The sequence below is a fragment of the Glycine max genome, chromosome 15 (genome assembly GCF_000004515.6).
Source record: "Glycine max cultivar Williams 82 chromosome 15, Glycine_max_v4.0, whole genome shotgun sequence".
Taxonomy (NCBI): Eukaryota; Viridiplantae; Streptophyta; class Magnoliopsida; order Fabales; family Fabaceae; genus Glycine; species Glycine max.
Window position 1 is genome coordinate 45,911,409 of NC_038251.2, and position 21,111 is coordinate 45,932,519.

At 32.3% G+C, this 21,111-nt stretch overlaps 1 long non-coding RNA gene across 2 annotated transcripts; it reads left to right on the forward strand.

Annotated features, from left to right (window-relative positions):
- The first annotated feature begins 8,643 nt into the window (after positions 1-8,643).
- Positions 8,644-19,050, forward strand: LOC121173627 (uncharacterized). 2 transcript variants are annotated; one of them, XR_005888848.1, is made up of 12 exons: positions 8,644-9,052; positions 9,178-9,237; positions 9,575-9,667; positions 9,767-9,886; positions 12,380-12,443; positions 16,267-16,582; positions 16,666-16,884; positions 16,979-17,242; positions 18,080-18,318; positions 18,400-18,567; positions 18,825-18,894; positions 18,997-19,050. It is a non-coding gene; the product is annotated as an uncharacterized lncRNA (long non-coding RNA). The 2 variants fall into 2 exon arrangements; XR_005888849.1 differs by having other exon boundaries at positions 16,670-16,884.
- Positions 19,051-21,111: the final 2,061 nt, after the last annotated feature.

A 21,111-nucleotide genomic window follows, 5' to 3' on the forward strand; every position in this document is an offset into this window, starting at 1 on the left:
TTTTCTTTTTCTTTCAATAATTTTTTTGAGTCTCACTTGTCTCCTTCTTTAAAAGTGAGACCTACTAAAATTATAAATTTTAACTAATTATAAAAAAGGGTATGGAAGAATGTGACTAACATTTCTCCCTTCCTCTATTCAAACTACATTTAATTTTTACATTTTATCAATACTATTTTATTCGTTCAGTAAAACCACCAGCTACTTTTTGTTATAATTTTCTGTGTCAAATTAATTATATTAAGATTTTTAAATAAAACATGTTAAAAATTAATTTTAAAATTTTTATATAAAAAATAAAATACTACACTTGTAGTATGTGGGTTATACAAACACGTAGTAACTAAGTTTCCCTAGTATTCTATAAAAAAAAGTATGAAAAAAGAAAATACATTTAATGTGTTTAAAACAATCTTTTTAATTTAACAAGTATTTTAATATGTGCATTACGTGAGATGAATATTTATTGTTACATAATTAAAAGTCATAATGATTAAATAAATATATATTTTTATATATAATTTATAGTAATTAATTTTATTAAAGAATAAAGTACTTTTAATATGCTTTGATAATATCCTCAACATAATTTTTAATAAAAATATTTATCAATTACTTGATTTACGCTTACTTTCGTGAAAGAAAAAACAATACGCTGACATAGTTTGTTGGCAACATAATTTTATAAAATTGATTTATTAATTTTATCAAATTAAACTATTGAAGTATGCAAACCGAAAAAAAATTAAGGTAAAAGAGAAAATATCATATTTTTTTGTAAAAGAAGAAAAAAAGTGCAGATAGAGAATTAATTTTAAGAGGATAAATTTATTTTCAATAATACTTTCTCTACTTTGATTGGAAATTCAAAATTCAAAATCACAAAATTATCCCTTAAGCCCATACAAAGGAACCGCTTCTTCTTCTTTTCATCTGTCTCACTCTCACTTTTAATTTTTTGCCCTAAAACCCTCGCGTGGCCACCCAAGGTAAGTCTATTTAGAACTATTATACTCTCAACCTATAATTTTCTCTATTTCCTTTATTTTAATATTTTATAAAAAGAAATATATTTTACTTTTTTTTTTCTTCTTCTCTATATTGCTTCACAGAAAAGAGAATAGAGAGCGCAACCGAGTCTTCATCTTCGACTTAGTAATAAAATTATTTTTTCTTATTTATTTAATTACGAAAATCTCATTATTTTCCTAAAACTCTATTTATTTTTAAATAGAATCTTTTTTAATTTATATTATGCAAAAATTGGGTGTTACACAAGATGTATATGGTGGTAATTTTTCCTTGTCTGGAATCCTAATACTTTTAGTAAATGATAAGTCCACATTATTGATGTGAAGCCTCGATCATATCTTTAGGAAAAACATTGTACTTACAAAATGGATTCTCAATATTTGAAGAAAGCATAAAGACCACCTCTATGATAAGACCAACTTAATCATTGAGAACAAAGGCTCAAGATTCTACAATATAGTCTAAGCTTTTGTTTTGCTATGTAAACACAACTTAGATCAACTACCAAGGGCAACTAGTTATTTGCTAAAAAAACAAACTCTTCTCAACCTTGCATTTTATAATGGAATAAAACAAATTAAAATCTGCAATGGTAAAGAAAAAGTTACCTTCAATACTATAATAGAAGAAAGGAGGTCATCATGGTAATTATGGTAAAGTAGAGGTGTTTCTATTCTTATTTCTTAGCATAGGAAGTCGTTCCATTCATGAGACCATTTGTGTATTTCGAGTAATATTTTCAAATTCAGAAAAACAATCAACTAAACATTCTCAAGACTTACTCACCAAATTAATATCATTGTTCCACCATAGGAAGCCATGCTATTTCATGAAATATGAAAACATTTTTACCTTGGTTGGGTTTAGAAAGCATGTTTTCTTATAATGTTTTGTTGTGTTATGCATTACCATGCATGTTTCTCCTTCTCTTTGACACATATAGATGTATGATACTAATGATGAGATTCAAAATGACTTGACTTGAATGGCTTAAGCACTATTTTCTATTATATTATTTTTTTTAGTTGTACACTACATTATAAGAGTAGTATAAATTATCTTTTCAATCAAATAGATTGCATCAGTTGATCTAAGTTTAGTAAATATGGTGTGCACATGCATGTAAAAGCTTGGAGATGCAATAGTGCTAAGGTTTCTGGTTTTAGTTAATCCATATTGTCGACAATTAACTTGGGGTCTTGTCTTTATGATATTTAAGTTTAATGTGCCAACCTGTTTCTAGTTTGGTCTTTGGCAAATGTGTAAAAAGATATGCATGTTGATTAATAGGAACGATTCAACACCTATAGGATATGAAGAGACTTTTGGTGTATTGCTAAACTACTGATTTCTGAATCTGATGCAAGGCTAACTCGATGATATCTACTCCAATATCAATGATATAGAGTCCTCGAAAATAGAGGGTTTTTGCATATAAAAAATCCAAATATTGAAATTTTTATTTCATTAATATCTTGGTTCAGTGAAGATTCTATTAAACAAGAAGAAAAGAGACACTTATCTGCAAATAATTGTAGTGTCTCCTACATTGAAGAATTCAAATAAAAATGTCGATTCTTTTTTGTTAGTTCCTGTCACTTTATATATTTTTGGTTGTTCAGACCTCACTATGAAAACTGAAAAGTTTCAATTCTTTAATATGTTAACTTTTCAATATTTTTGGAGGTTTTAGGTATAAGTTGCTTGGTTGAGTAGATGTTGAAGGCACTAACATCTGGCCTTGTGGGAGAGCTCATTTTCTTGAAGCCAATTTTGTTTTTATCTATAAATAACCAAGTTTAGTTAATTTCCATCCTTATTAATTCCTTTTGCATGTGTTATTATTATGCAATAACGTTTTGATTGAGAGTGGTGATCCCCATATGTAACTAATTAGAAAGCAAAAATCTGTAACTCGCGCATGAAATGATGCTTGGAAGTACGCACTGTTGGCTGAAGGCCAACTATGTATTAAAGTTTTGTACATTATTATTATCAAAAAACATTGTTGTTGAGAATAGTGCTGCTGTTAGGAAGAAGATGCTCTGTCATGGAAACCTGTCATAGGGGTAGTTATCATTCTAGTAGCGGTTATTGTAGTGGGGGTGTGATTATTGTAGTGGTTATTATAGTGGTTATTGTAGTGGTTATTGTACAGACATGCAATTGTGTAATAAAAGCTCTAGGAATCAATGAATAAGGCAGAGAGAGAAGAATTTAGAAAATCAGTTTGTAAGGAGGTCTTGGTCCTCGAAACCAAGTAGTGTAGTTTTCTCCCCCTCCCTCTGCTCCTAACAATTGGTCCGACCTGCCGCTCTTCAATGGTGGACACCGAACTTTTCGCCACCTGCGTGAATCACCTCGAGGCAACCATGGCCAAAATCGTTGTAGCCCAAACTTCCATTACTTCCAAACTTGATGCCATTATTCGGATATTGAATACCATGGTACCCAAACAACCCTCTCCATCTTCTGCCTCTACGAAGTCACCACCCATGCCGCCTCTACTTCCCAAGACAACCAACCCAACTTCTTCCTCTGCTAAGCCACCACCAACAGCAGAAACCACGCCGCCTCCACCAACAGCAAAAACCACGTTGCCTCCCCTTCCCATGGCAACTTCCCACCTTCCCGTTAACAAGCACCTCGCACTCTCCTCCGAATCCCTCCCGGCCGCCAGTCATCGGTCCCACACAAAGTCCTCTAGTCGTGGCATCCTTCCGTCTGACATCCACTTCTCCCTTTTTGTTGTGTGTGCTGCCACGGTCAGGGACACAAATCTCAATCACCCCTTCCTCCTCCTCTTCGCCATTTTCATTGCTGCCAAAGGGCTCTGTCTCCGCAATCATCTTCAGGCACTAATTCTTACACCCATTTTCATTTGGGATCCAGGTTCTATTTTCTACACCCAACACCTTGAGGACAAGGTGTTTTTGATGGGCTAGGGAATATTAGGAAGAAGATGCTCTGCCATGAAAACCTGTCATAGGGGTAGTTATAATTCTAGTAGTGGTTATTGTAGTGGGGGTGCTGTTATTGTAGTGATTATTATAGCGGTTATTGTAATGGTTATTGTAGCAATTATTGTAGTGGGACTACAGACATGCAATTGTGTATAAAAGCTCTAGGAATCAATGAATAAGGTAGAGAGAGAAGAATTTAGAAAATTAGTTTGTAAGGAGGTCTTGGTCCTCGAAACCAAGTAGTGTAGTTTTCTCCCCCTCCCTTTGCTCCTAACAGCTGCTCACATGGTTCTTAGAAAAGAGGGATTAGTAACTTAGGCATGAAACGACACTAGCAATAATAACACAATTTTAGTAAAAGGCTATGTCAGTTTTTAAGAGTGTTACTTTATTACTATGAAAAATGTTGTCTTTGGGAGCAGTGGTGCCCACACACTACTTAGAAACCAAATATTAATAAAAGAGGCATGGAACGCCACTAGAAATAACACAGTGTTGGCAAAAGACCAACTCAGTTTTAATTATTGTTGTTCTTTTAAAGGGAGGTCAAATTGAAAAACACAAAAAATAATAAATTTAAATGTCTTTTATTTAATAATTATTTAATTTTTAGAAAAATTATTTCAAATCAAATATATAATGTATGCAATTTTAATACTTAGTTGGCCTTCAGCCAACAATGCGTAATTCTAAGAGTCATTTCAAGCACAAGTTACAGGTCTTTGCTTTCAAAGTAACATGGGGATCACTGCTCTCAACAAAAACATTATTGCATAATAATAACACATGAAAAAGGATACAGTAAGCATGGAAATTAACTAAACTTGGTTATTCATTAATCAAAACAAAATTGGCTTCAAGAAAATGAGCTCTCCCACAGGGCCAGACGTAACTACCTTCAACATCTACTCAACCAACCAACCTATCTGTAAAGCCTCCTAAACTATTTAAAAATTAACATATCAAAGAATTGAAACTTTCAGTTTTCATAGTAAGGTCTGAACAACCAAAAATATATAAAGTGATAGGAACTAACAAAAAAGAATCGACCTTTTATTTGAATTCTTCAATGTAAGAGACAATATAATTATTTGAAGATAAGTGTCTCTTTTCTTCTTGTTTATTGGAATCTTTATAGAACCAAGATATTAAGGAAATAAAACTTTGAGTATTTGAATTTTTTTAAGCAAAAACCCTCAATTTCCCAAGACTCTATATCATTGATATTGGAGTAGACATCATTGAGTTAGCCTTGCATCATATTAAGAAATCAGCAATTTAGCAATACACTAAAAGTCTCTTCATATCCTATAGGTGTTGAACGTTTCCTATTAATCAGCGGGTCAAGAATATCTTTGTACACACTTGCCAAAGACCAAACTTGAAACAACTTAGCACATTAAACTTAAAAATCATGAAGACAGGACCCCAAGTTAATTGTCGACAATATGGAGTAACTAAAACCAGAAACCTTAGCACTATTGCAACTCCAAGCTTTTACATGCATGTGCACACCATATTTACTATACTTTGATCAACTGATACAATCTATTTGATTGAAAAGATAATTTATACTACTCTTCTAATGTAGTGGACAACTAAAATTAAAATAATATAATAAAAAATACTGCTTAAGCCATTCAAATCAAGTCATTTTGAATCTCACCATTAGTATCATGCATGTCAAAGATAAGGAAAATCAGGCATTGTAATGCATAACACAACAAAACATTAAAAGAAAACATGCTTCCTAAAGCCAACCAAGGTAAAAATGTATTCATATTTCGTGAACTTTTTCAAAATTATAAGACACATATAACCATATATAAAAACACGGTGGAACAATCTCACCACATGCACAACACAGACCACACATTATTTCAGAAAATTAGTGGTAAGGAAAAATAATAAAGCACTGTTAATAAAACCGTAGGTGCACTAAGATAACAAGGGTGTCATGACAAAAGGAACACATTGTGATTTTGAAAATTAGAAAACCCAAAGTTTATTAGGGCATTTCACCAAACATACAACTCGCAACCGATCTGACAAAAGAAATAGTGAGTAGAAAATGGAACTTGAAGACAAAAAACAAATAAAAGAAAGATGATTTTCTCTTTATCATTCGCAGAAAAGAAAAATTGAGGAAACACACTGCAAACAAATGTTTAGATTTCCTTATGTGACACTATACTAACTAGTGAAAATTTAGCAGATAATTTAAAGTTAATAGAGATGTAGAATGTAAATAATTAAAAAAGGAATTATGCGGCTTTGATGGTGTTGTCATTTTCACCAAAAAGAATTCAAGTGAAAATTCCATGGGACCTCCATTCCACGATGCTTACCTTGATGAAAACTAAAGAAAATTAAGAGTGAAGTAGTAACATAATGAAACTACTTCAAAAAATGCCAAGTAGATCTGTTGAAAAATATGTATCCATACATACTTTTCAATAATTAGAAAGTTCTCGAATAACAATTAAAAAATTATTTTGAATATAATGGATTGGCTTCGTATGCTAAGAAATAAGAGCAGAAACCCTAGAACTTAACCGCAATTACATTGATGATCTCCTGTCTTCTTTTATATTATTGTCTGTAACTTTTTCTTTATCATTGCATATTTTAATTTGTTTTCTTCCATTACAAAATGCAAGGTTGAGAAGAGTTTTTTTTTAAAACATTACTACACTACTACAAAAAACAGTTTTAACATCGGCTTATTAACATCGGTTTTGGACAAAATTTATGTTAAGTCAAAAACCGATGTTAATATAAACTTTTTTTAATTATTTATATATTTTTAAAAAAATCATATATTGTGTTATTAATTATATTTTAATTAAAAAAATATAATAATTAATAAACAATTATAAATTCAAAAGGTAAGCATTTAAAAATTAAAGTAAATTTTTAAAATGAATTTCATAATTTTAATTTTATTATTTCATGATTATCATTTAAATATAACACACATTTATATAAATTATTTGATATTAGTTAATTTGAAAAAAAAAACTGTTTTTAATAATAGAGTTTAACTTTTATAGAATTTTTATAGAATGTTGGTAAAAATAATTATATCGTAAAAAAATTAAAATTTATTATTAATTTATTTTTATTTAATTATTATAAAATAAAAAAATTATATTTCTTTTGATAGTTTAACATATATTTGTAGGATTTTAAAAAAATTATATTTTCATTATTTTTAAACAATTTTTTTAGAACAAAAATAAAAATATTTTCGTGACACGAAAATTATGTTTTAAGTCTTTAAATTTAGAGTTAATTATAATCCACATTTAATTTATTTTTGTTACATTTGTCATTTTTTTAAGTATTTTTAACCTCATTTGTTAATTATGTGAATTTTTTGTTAATAAATTTAATAAAAAAATTATTTAGGAAAGAAGAAACAAAGAAAAAGAATTATATTTAAATAGTGATGAATTTTTTTTGTCAAAAGTTATTTTAATACTCAATTAAATATATTTTAATACTCATTTAGGAAAGAAGAAACAAAGAAAAAACATTTCGGATTAATTATTTTCAGTCTCTATTTTTTTTAAATTCTAATATTAATATTTGAACTAATATTTGGCTTGTCAAAGTCTTCAAACTTTTCTTTATTATCTTTAGATTTTGCCGTCAACTTTATTTGTTTGACAAAATGATGTTATGATAAACATTGAGACTATCACATGTTAGATAAAAAAATATATATTGAATTTTATTATTAACTTGTCTTAAAAATAAAAATATCTAAACATGAATTATATCACCCAAAATCAAAATCAAATATGCAAAACCAATTCCATTTAAAATTAATTTTGTAAATTCTGATCCAAATTACTATCTAAAAATTGATTATGTTGTCATGAAAATTATGCATAAAGTTAACTCAAGGATATGTTGCAAATAATGGTTAAAGTCGGCCAACTTTTCATACACATACACGAAATTTTATAATTAAATGACAATATAAAATTTTAACAAATTCATTAAAAATCACCAATTTTTTATGACTTATTTTTCGTCATGTAATATTTTTTTCTTTTTCTTTCAATAATTTTTTATGAGTCTCACTTGTCTCCTTCTTTAAAAGTGAGACCTACTAAAATTATAAATTTGAACTAATTATAAAAAAAGGGTATGGGAGAATGTGGCTAACATTTCTCCCTTCATCTATTCAAACTACATTTAATTTTTACATTTTATCAATAGTATTTTATTCCTTCAGTAAAACCACCGGTTACTTTTTCGTATAATTTTCTGTGTCAAATTAATTATATTAAGATTTTAAAATAAAACATGTTAAAAATTAATTTTAAAATTTTCATATAAAAAATAAAATACTACACTTGTAGTATGTGGGTTATACAAGCACGTAGTAACTAAGTTTCCCTAGTATTCTATAAAAAAAAAGTATGAAAAAAGAAAATACATTTAATGTGTTTAAAACAATCTTTTTAATTTAACAAGTATTTTAATATGTGCATTACGTGAGATGAATATTTATTGTTACATAATTAAAAGTCATAATGATTAAATAAATATATATTTTTATATATAATTTATAGTAATTAATTTTATTAAAGAATAAAGTACTTTTAATATGCTTTGATAATATCCTCAACATAATTTTTAATAAAAATATTTATCAATTACTTGATTTATGCTTACTTTCGTGAAAGAAAAAACAATACGCTGACATAGTTTGTTGGCAACATAATTTTATAAAATTGATTTATTAATTTTATCAAATTAAACTATTGAAGTATGCAAACCGAAAAAAAATTAAGGTAAACGAGAAAAAATCATATTTTTTTGTAAAAGAAGAAAAAAAGTGCAGATAGAGAATTAATTTTAAGACAATAAATTTATTTTCAATAATACTTTCTCTACTTTGATTGGAAATTCAAAATTCAAAATCACAAAATTATCCCTTAAGCCCTTACAAAGGAACCGCTTCTTCTTCTCTTCATCTGTCTCACTCTCACTTTTAATTTTTTGCCCTAAAACCCTCACTGCCATCGTGGTGGCCACCCAAGGTAAGTCTTGTCTTCGCTGAACTGCATCATTGCTATTGTCATCTAAATTTCTGCATTATTATATTTATTTGTGCAAAAGAAAATTTTCACACTTTTTTTTTCTTCTTCTCTATATTGCTTCACAGAAAAGAGAATAGAGAGCGCAACCGAGTCTTCATCTTCGACTCACCATGAAGCTCGTCAAGGTTGACTGTTTATATATGTTTTTTATTTCTTAGTTTAAAAACAAAGAACACATTTAAATTTAGATTTTTGCATTTTCGTTCTTTCTTGGTGTCTTTGCCGGTCCCAAAGGAAGGATAGTGGAATACGGTGTTAGAAGTTTGAATGATGAAGCATTAGGCCACATCTAATTGGAACTGAATTTAAAAGTCTTAATCCTTTCCTAAACTCTGTTCAAAGCATAGTCTTGTTACTCGTCATGGGTTACTCGTCGTGGGTGATTACGACTTCCTTGAATGAATATGTATTCTTTTCTATGAAAGTGTTTTCTATTAAACTCGATATTATATTTTTGCACAGTTCAATTCTAGCAACATTACGCTCATTTGTCAAAGTGTATTTTACTGATTAAGATGGGGGCTACTTAGTACCAGGTTGCCCTCCTATTCTCAGGTAAGCTCTAAACAAGTCAAAATTGTGGTACCAAAAAATCAAATTGAATGCAATAAATGAAGTTTCTGACTTGTGAAACCAACTGTGTTGCACTTGCAGCCTCATCAACTACACGTGTTCATCTAACAAACATCTCAATGTGACCAATAAGTGTTTCCTCTGCAGCCTACACCTGTCACCACTGCCAATGAATTAATACAGTGAGCATATCTATATAAGGTGCGTTTGGACTTTGGATCATGTCTTATCTTGAACTTAGGATGGGTTAAACATTATTTTTTATTAGCTATGATATTTAATTTAACATTGTTTTAAAAACATGATTCTAAGTTTTAGACTTTTCATTGAATTTGAAGCTCTTAGAAATAGCTTTTGAATCAACACTAACTTGAGTCGTATTATTAGTCATGCTATTTGTTCAATGTGTACTCTTGAACTCAAGTCATTTTAGTAATTGCCCACAAAATCAGTTTTGGTAGCAAATTTCCAAACAATAATCATATTATATACTACAAACTTATGTTTACTTACAATCAATTCTATAGAACCATGTTAATTCAAAATTAATTCTACAAACACCTCAATTCACTTTTAATATGAATAAATGTGTAGTTATTGTTATTTGGGATTTTTTTAAGAGAATAAAATAGAAAATGCCGAAAATATATGGAACAAAGTTGAAACGTAAATAATGACTAGAACTTCAAAGCTTAACCACCTAATAAATGTATAAGTTATCAAAGTTTAACCATCAACAATAAATCACTCTAGACAAAAGCTGAACCAGAAGTCCAATGATTAACCACCATATAAGGCAGAAATTAAAACTATTAAAGTCAACAAGCAAAACTTAACCACTAAACAAAAGCCACATCTTAGGACTTAACCACTTAACAAAAAAAAACATGCGTAAAAGAAAGAAGAAAAATAGCTTAATGTATCGTATATTTTAACAATATTTTTTAATGTATGAAAATGAAAGCAAGTAATTTGGGCGATAAAAAATATATTTTTTCAAAAAAATTTGTTTTTGTTTTTATTTGAGCAATCAAACCAGAATATGAAGCTGTCATTACGCCCTGTTTCATCTTACTATTGTCCATTATTACTTCCTAAATCTTAACAGAAAAATTCAAATGAATTTTTCATACAAATGGCGTGCTACCTTCATGAAGTCAATATGATCAAATTAATTCGTCATATTTCACATCTTTCATATTATTTCGTCGAGTTAATAATGATAACCAGCAACGTAGGGTATACTAGCTTGAATGCATGTACGTACGTTTTGTCCTCCCTCCATTTCTTTTCTCCAACTTTTTTTATAATACTTTGTTTATAACATATCTTTACTTTATTTTTTTTCACTTTTTATCTTTCTCCTTAATTAACATCATATATTATTTTTCAAGTCATTATAAACATACATTTTACTTTTTTTATAGTTCAGTTATATCTCATTTTTTTTTACCTCTATTTACATTTCTTATTATATGATTTATTTATTTCACATATCATATCAATTATTTTCTTTCTCTTTCCTTTGCTCCCTATCCCCTCCAACATGGGGTGGACATTTATATATTTTTTTCTTTTCTCTTTTCATGTCTTATTAGAATTGTTGTAAAATATTATGCGATATTATGTAACATTCAAAAGAAAAGGTCATGAGGTTTATATTATACCACCGACAAGCAACCCAGATATGCTGTAATTAAATTGGACCATCATTAGCAGTAGAGAAAGGGAATATACAGGGAAAAACACAGGTAAATTAGAGAGCCCAATAAAATTATACTGCGTCACGTACAATACAACCTTCAATAACCCAATTAAATAATTTAACGAAATTGCAGTTGAATGGTTCCTTGAATTCATTTCCCAGTTAGGTAAATAGACTAGGCAATTAAAATTTAGAGCATCGATCTTATTGTTTTTTTATTTTAATGAGATGATTTAACAAAGGTTGGAGACAGGCCAATTCCAAGTCAAAAATTGTGAAGTAATGTACTTGTAACTCTATCACAAAGCCAACGACTCAGCCATATCAAAACTACAAAGTCCACCATTATAACCTTCACAAGATGGAGCGGTTTAACAAACATCGTACACTGCCCCTCAATGCCCCTCAATATAAGTCAATTCACATTCTCTGTCGTGGGAAAGTTTACAATTGCAAAACCAAATACAATATAAAATTAACCTTGAATAGAAAACAGAAACCACACATAAACTCTCTGATGGGAAACCAAATAGCAAGAGATGCAACTCGGAAAATCGTTATTGTTATTTGGGATTTTTTTAAGAATAAATGTTTACTTACAATCAATTATACTAGTATATACTATGAATTGTTATTTGGGATTTTTTTAAGAATAAATGTGTAGAATTGTAAAAGTTTTTTACATAATTTTTAGTAATAATAACTTAAAAATTAAATGTATTAAAAAAACTTAAAAATTAAATTAAACATGAATTTAATAGATTGACAATGTAAAAACTTACACTAACCATACATATTTACTAAACTCTGTTTTTGGATAGTAAAAAAAGAGTACTGGTTGGGCCATAACAAATTAGTGTATTTCCTTTAGACTTAGATATAAGTAAAAAATAAATAAAATTTATTTTGATCAACACATATTTATTAGTTTTGCTTCTGAGTGTAGCATTCATATTGATATTTGATTTTCGGAATGTTGATTGATGTAGGTGTTCATTCAGTTATTTCTTTGATTCTTGCTTTCATTTTGGACCATGCTGCTCATCATCACAGGTACAAATGTTTGTTACCAATAAATATTTTTATTACATGTTCACTGTCATTAATGACAATTGATATATGCTATATAAATTGTGTTCATGATGAGTCAACCTTAGATTCCCGTTTGAGATTGGATGCAATGATTCTTGCGGACAGTTCGCATTAATCATTGTATTCAATCTTGAATTGTCCGTTTGAACAGTTTGGGGAGACTAATATTTTTATGGTAGATTCATGTGTTAAGGTTAAAATTATTTTGTTTAATTTGATGAAATTTCGGTAATGCATTTCTAGTTATTCTCTGAGTGCATACTTAATTATCGGGAAATTAATTTCACTGATTTCATGTCGTGTACTTGGAGACCAATGCGAAATGCTGCCAAAATTTTGTCAAATTTAACAAAATAGAATTAACCCTGATGTATGAAGCTACCATAAAAGACGGTCTTCCCGAATGGGATAGGGCCACACCTATAATAAAAAAGTGAGATTTTCATGCTTCGAATAACTTTGAGAGTATGACCGAGTTATTACTTAGATGGATCGAAGTTGGATGAATGAAAGTCGCATCAACCCAGAATATGAGGAAGGCGTCGAGCAATTCTTATAATTTGCTTCAAAAAGAGGTCAACCGGATGAAGATGGAAAATATTATTGTCCTTGCATCAATTGTTTGAACAGAAGACGACAAATACTGGATGACATAGGAGAGCATCTGTTGTGTTATGAAATTAAGAGAAATTATACGACGTGGATATGGCATGGTGAAATGACAGACATGCAGAGTGGGCAACAATCCGAACCGTTTGATGTAGAAATGGGAGTTCGCTTGGAGGATATGATTCGTGACCTTGGACAAGAGTCTTTCCAGCAGGCATATGCCCCTGTGTATGAAAGATTGCAGAGTGACTCAACGAAGCCTTTGTATCCGGGGTGCAACAATTCCTTGACGCTATTGTCGGTGGTGTTAAGTTTGGTTAATTGTCAAGGCCAGATATGGATAGAGTGACAAAAGCTTTACTTCATTGCTTCAAATAGTGCACGATCTGCTTCCACAGGATAACACATTGCCAAAAAGCTACTATCAGGCCAAGAAGATATTGTGTCCGATGGGTATGGAGTATTAGAAGATTCATGCTTGCCCTAATGATTGCATACTGTACAGACATGAATTTGAAGAAATGTTGAAATGCCCTAGGTGTGGGGTGTCACGGTACAAGGTGAAGGATGATGAGGACTGCAGTTCTGATGAAAACTCAAAGAAGGGCCCTCCAACGAAGGTGTTGTGGTATTTTGCCATCATTCCAAGGTTTAAGCGTTTATTTGCTAATGAGGACGACGCAAAAGATCTTACCTGGCATGCAAATGGGAGAAAATCTGATGGAATGGTCCGTCATCCAACTGATTGCTCCCAATGGAAGAAGATTGATAGTTTGTATCCAGATTTCGGCAAAGAGGCAAGAAATTCTAGGCTTGGACTAGCCAGTGATGGAATGAATCCATATGGCAATTTAAGAACTCAACACAGTTCATGGCCACTTCTATTAGTAATTTACAATTTTCCGCCTTGGTTGTGCATGAAGCGAAAATACATGATGTTGTCTATGATGATATCGGGCCCAAGACAACCAGGAAATGACATTGATGTTTATCTAAGTCCGTTGATTGAAGACCTGAGAAAGTTGTGGGATGAGGGAGTTTTAGTGTTTGATGGGTTTCGCAAGGAGACTTTTCAAATGCGTGCAATGCTTTTTTGTACCATTAATGACTTTCCAGCATATGGGAATCTTAGCGGTTATAGTGTTAAGGGTCATCATGCATGCCCCATCTGTGAAGAAGACACAAGCTACATACAACTGAAACATGGTAGAAAAATAGCGTATACTAGACATCGTCGTTTTCTAAAAGCTCATCACCCTTACAGAAGATTGAAAAAAACTTTTAATGGAAGTCAAGAGCACGAAACTGCGCGGATACCATTAACTGGTGAGCAGGTCTTCCAGCGGGATGAACACCTTAATACTATATTTGGAAAGACCCAAAAGAAGGATAAAAGTAAGAGTTGCATATGGAAGAAGAGGTCCATTTTCTTTGATCTTCCGTACTGGTTTGATCTAGATGTTAGACATTGTATTGATGTTATGCATGTAGAGAAAAATGTATGTGACAGTGTCATTGGGACACTCCTTAACATTCAGGGCAAGACGGAAGATGGTCTAAATACCCGTCAAGATCTAGCTGACATGGGCATACAATCGCAGTTGCATCCAAGGTCTGATGGTAAAAAAATATACTTGCCTCCAGCTTGTCATATTTTATCCAGAAAGGAGAAGATCAGTTTGTTCCAGTGTCTGCACCGGGTTAAAGTCCCACAAGGATACTCTTCAAATATTAAGAGCCTTGTGCAGTTCAAGGAGCTTAAGCTGGTGGGGTTAAAGTCTCATGATTGTCACATGTTGATGCAACAATTGTTAGTCGTGACCATACGAGAAATTTTTCCTTACAAAGTCAAGTTAGCCATAACTCGCCTGTGCTTTTTCTTCAATGCCATATGTAGCAAAGTCCTTGATCCGGTCAAGTTTGATGACCTGGAAAACGAGGCTGTAATTATACTATGCCAGTTGGAGATGTATTTTCCTTCTGCTTTCTTTGACATCATGGTCCACTTAATTGTTCACCTGGTCAGAGAAATCAAATGTTGTGGTCCTGTTTATCTGTGCTGGATGTACCCGGTTGAGCGCTACATGAAGATCTTAAAAGGGTATACCAAGAATCTACATCGTCTAGAAGCATCTATTATTGAAAGGTAAATCGCAGAAGAAGCCGTTGAATTTTGTTCAGAGTACATTGAAAAGGCTAAACCTGTTGGCCTTCCTGAGTCTCGCCACAACGACAGAGTGGGCGGTAAGGGTTCAAGAGAACTACATGTTATCACTCCAAGTGTAGAAGATTTGTTACAAGATCACTTGTATGTGTTAAACAACAACAATGAAGTTTTGCCATACATAGTTCAGCATGAACGTTTAGTCAAACAAAGTAATCCAAAAATGTCAAAGAACTAGGTCTTGAAAAATCATTACAAGACTTTCTCTGATTGGTTTAAAGATACAATCTTTGCTGACAAAAATGCTTCTAAAACATTAAGAAAGCTAGCTCATGGGCCTAAGAGAAATGTTATAACTTGGCAAGGATACGACATAAACAAGTATTCCTTTTACACAAAAGCACAAGACGACAAAAGTACAATGCAAAACAGGGGGGTCACCCTAAGGGCTGAATCTCAACACTTTGCAATTGTACATGATGACAATCCCTGTGTAGCTTCAATCCCTTACTTTGGCTTCATTGATGAAATATGGGAGCTTAACTATGTCAAATTTACTGTTTGTGTTTTCAAATGTAAGTGGGTTGACAACAACACCGGTGTGCGGACTGATGATAGAGGATTTACGTTGGTAGACCTAAAGAAACTAGTTTACCAAAATGACCCTTTCATCATGGCAGAACAAGCTAAGCAAGTATTTTATGTGCAAGACCCTTGTGATGAAAGGTGGTTTGTGGTTCTACACGGGAAAACAATTGGTGTTAATGTAGAAGATGATGATTCATACATGGACACTTATGTTAGTCCTTTGTCTACACAAATGACTTCTAACAGCGTTGGAGAAGAAGCTGATGACGTTCATGCTAATCATAATGATCATGATGAAGGAGAATTAATTAACATCGTCTAACGTAATTTTCTAATATAGTATTTCATTTCGGTACATTCATTTACATAACTCATACAATGGTTTTTGATAATATTAACTAACTCAACTTTTTCTCTTTAAAGGACCATGGCTACTCCACCTGCCTCGCCTCCTCCTCCTGTTCCTCTTCCTCCTCCTCCTGCAGACGCATCAGTGTCTCTATTTACGTTGAAGCGGACACGCAAGGCGACACAGCTACGATCATTGGCCACTAGACCACCTGGGGCAAAAAGACCTATGGTCAACGTCGATTCTGCTACCGGCAAGGTCGACGGTCCCCACAAGAAGAAATTAAGAACATATTTGGTGATTGTCGCTCGTGATAAGGTCGACGTGACATATGACACCTGGAAGGAAGTCCCTACTGGTCAGAAGGATTTGATATGGAAGGATATTCAGGTATTTGAGTTTCTTCATTGATTTTCTTTAATAGTCTAAATTTGTTATTTACTTACAATAAAACCTAATTTATTGTTTGTCAGGCAGAATTTGAAATCCCTGAAGCTTCTGACAGTAAGACAAAGAAGAAAATTCTTCAGACAGTCGACGAGCACTGGAGGCAGTTTAAATCTGACTTGACTTGAAAATAGGCACTTGCAGCCGACAAGGACGGTGTGGACGACATTGTCTGTGAAAAATATGGCATTAGCAAGGAGAAATGGGCCCAGTTTTGTCAGACCCACAGAGATCCCTCATGGGAGGTATGTACTTTGTCATTTTAGTTGTTTTCCACAACAAAATCACTTCTTATAATTCATTGTAATAATCATTTTCATTAATGTTAAACTTTTGCAGGATGTGCGGAAAAAGGCACAAGTCATCCAGAAGCAAAACACTGCCCCCCACGTATTGTCTCGTGGGGGTTATAAGTATTTAGAACAAAAGCTCATGGCTGAGAAGACAAAGAAAAGACTGGAAGAAGCTGCCCAGTCTGGAAGCACTGAGAGCATCATTGACCCTCCATCTCCCATCTGACGCCACGTGAAGTGGAAGATGGCCCGCACGAAGAAAACTGGACAGATGACGTCTAAGGCAGCAAAGGAAATAGCTGACAGGATTGTAAGTCATTTTTAATTAATAATTATAATTATCTTTGTGTATTCTGTGAATTCCTTGGACAAATATGTGTTCGGTACAAGATTCTTTGGACGAGCAGGCGTCACAGGGATCGTTCGTTCCCCATGGACGTCAAGATATCCTGATTGCTGCCATTGGGCGACCAGAGCACCCTGGCCGTGCTCGTGCTACTGGAGCCAGTGTCCCCATAAAGCAATACTTTGGATCGGCTTCACGAACGTCCCGCAGTTCTTCCTCCATGCCTCCTGAAGACCTACAACAGTTGACCCAACAAATCAGAGACCAACTAAAGGAGTCAATCACAGAAAAAGTGACTTGAAAGCTGATGGCATCCTTCAGCCAGATGTAGTCCCAATTTCAGTCTCAGATGCAATCACAGGGACTTGCACTACCTCTAGAGCCAGAGGTTGGTCCCTCAGGTCCTCGTGTCAGCACAAAGGAGAGTTGTGTTAATCCCTCAAGGATCGATCTTGGGACGGGTGACTCAGACAAATGCGGGCTATACATTGAAGAAAATCCTTCCCGCCTGGTTGCCCTAGGAAGACTTTATGAGGGATCCACAACAGTTCACAACATCCCTTTGTTGCATGGCCAAGTGAAGGTTGTGTTGAGGAGGTTAAAGATGCAGAGGCTCTCGTTCCTGTACCCACTGACGAGGTTACCTTAGTGGGGCAGGCACTTAACACCTTCCTTGCTTGGCCAACACATCTTGTGAAGCGTTTATCAGAACAAATATTTTACTCTGATTATATGTTTATTTTTTCAATTAATTTGTTCACTGTAATCAAAACTTGTTAATTAACTATGTTTGATCAACAGGAAGCTGTGTCTCCAGCAAAACCTCCAGAAAGCCCGAATGAAGAGGTCGATGATCCCCTGTACCTGATGACATAGACCATCCCACAACTGTTTTTGAAGCCTCTCTAGGTTATGTGGGATGCTACCATATTCGGGGTGTTTAATCAAAATTTCTCGTTGTATATAAAGCACGAAGATCTCTCTGAAATTGCACACGGTGGTCAATGTCTCAGCATATCTGTTATACAGTTGTGGATTCTGTAAGTCATTTTAGATTATTGTTAATTACCAAAGTAATTGTTTTAAATTTATACATAATTAACTTTGGCTTAACAACACAGCCATCTGATTGAGACAAGTGTGCAAGCGGGGAATTCTGATGTGTATGGATTCCTCGAGCCATAGTCCATTCAGAGATCTGGACAATCACAATTTGAATCCAAAAGTTACATCAAGAGTTGGATACAAAGTTCAAAATGAGATGTTTACCTTGGAGCCTACTTAAATGGGTAAGTCAAACACAATAATTGAATTTAAATAATCCATACTACTACAATAACCCGTATTCGTCTCTACTACAACGGACACTGGCAAATGGTCGTCATTCTGCCTAAGGAAAACCTAGTTGTCTGGTTTTGTTCTTTACATAACAGGCCAGACAACTACCTTAAGGGAATAATTAACATGTCAATATTGTTTTCAATACATTTTCATTGGCATAACTCAACAATATCAATATTTTAATGTTCCTCATATTCAACACTAGTGCTTTAAAAGGACTTATTGATACTCCATCACCTAAATCCAAGGCTGCTGCTAGGTGGATTGTTGTTAAGGTACGTGATTTAAATAAAACTTTTACTTATATATATTTTATGTGTGTGTACACTAATTGTAGTTAACGTTTAATTAATATCCAAATTTCATTATGTATTTAGTGTAATAGACAAAAAGGAATCACTGAATGTGGCTACTACGTGATGCACTGGATGTCCACGATAATCTTAGGATCTTTCAGGAATAATTGGGAGACGGTAATTGTTTATTTCAAACAAAGTTGGTTTTCTTATAATTGTTATTACATTATTAATTTATTTTTTTATTTGATCATGCAGTATTTTAATGAAGTTAGACCATTGGAAGTAGAGAGATTCAAGGCGCTTTGCATCCAGTGGGCACAGTATTATCTAAAAGTTAGAAATCAAACATAGGATGTTAGGCAACTATGTAACTTTAGGTTACTTAATTAGTTTACATACTTTGCATTACATTTTTTACAATTGTTGTTTCATTTTAACATTGAATAACCTTTGTTGATAGCTAGCTTTTTGCAAAAACCTATTTGAAAGCAGAATGCAAATTATATATGTAGTGTGCTGTGTGGTCTGATTTTAAATTTACAGGTTAAATTTTGGTTTTTTTGTAAAAACAGAGACATTATTTTAAAAAAATTCCTGAACATCGGTTTTTTTACAGAAAACCGATGTTGACTAACGTTAACATTGATTTTTTTACAGAAAACCGATGTTAACTGTCAACATTAACACATTCGTTAACATCGGTTTTTTGTAAAAACCGATGTTAACTTTCAACATTAATATACATTTTTTGGGTGTAATTCATATTAGCAACATCGGTTATTTATATAACTGATGTTGGTAATTTTACGTTAACATCATAGATCTTGAATAACAATTAAAAAATTTATTTTGAATATAATGGATGGGCTTCGTATGCTAAGAAATAAGAGCAGAAACACCAGAACTTAACCACAATTACATTGATGATCTCCTGTCTTCTTTTATATTATTGTCTGCAACTTTTTCTTTATCATTGCATATTTTAATTTGTTTTCTTCCATTACAAAATGCAAGGTTGAGAAGAGGTTTTTTTTTTAAACACATTACTAGTTAGCTTTTGTAATTAATCTAATTTTTCTTTACTTAGAAAAAGAATCTTGAGACTTTGTTCTCAATTATCAAGTTGGTAATATCAGAGAGGTGGTCTTTATACTTTCTTCAAGAATTGACAATCGATTTTGTAAGTAGAATAACCTTCCTAAAGATATGATAGAGAGGGTTCACATGAATAATGTGAACTTATCATATGCTAAAAGTTTTAGGATTCCATGCAACCATATACACCTTGGATACATGTGGCCATGTGCATTTGACTTTTGCTTTAAAAAAACTTCTTTTCTATCCTGAAGTCCCATATGTGCAATACAATTTTCCAAAAGAAAAATCATATTTTTGTTATATTACTTTACTAAAAGAAACTTTCTTATAAACTATTATGAATAAATCAATATGGAGATTATTGTGTTTATCTATTTTTTTATTTTTCAAAATCCTTTATGTTGAATAGAATGAATGGATGGCTAAAGATCAATCAGTCATTGGAAAAAGCCAAATGTACTATGACAAAAATCCTAAGAATGATAAACATGACATTACTAAGCCAAATGAACCAAATTTGCACAACAAATGAACATGGAGATGTACCCACATGTAGAGGTTCTATATGCATGTACATTATTTCCATTTTAATTTATTGTGCAAAAATTCATTCTTCAACATCAGCGAAGCTATGTTTATACCCTTAGGATTTTTATCAAAGTATATTTGGCTTTTTCCAATAACTCATAGAGCTTGAGCGATTCTCTCAGTTTTATTTAGCATGAAAGATTTTGAAAAATAAAAAAATAGTTAAACACAATCTCCATATAGATTCATGCATAATATTTTATATGGAATTTTCTATTTGAAAAAAATAATACAAGCATTTAACTTTTGTGTGGCTTGCATTGCACATCTAAGGCGTCTAGGCTGAAAAATAGTCTTTGAAAATTGAAACAACTTAGCACATTAAACTTAAAAATCATGAAGACTGGAACCCAAGTTAATTGTCGACAATATGGAGTAACTAAAACCAGAAACCTTAGCACTAATGCAACTCCAAGCTTTTACATGCATGTGCACACCATATTTACTATACTTTGATCAACTGATACAATCTATTTGATTGAAAAGATAATTTATACAACTCTTCTA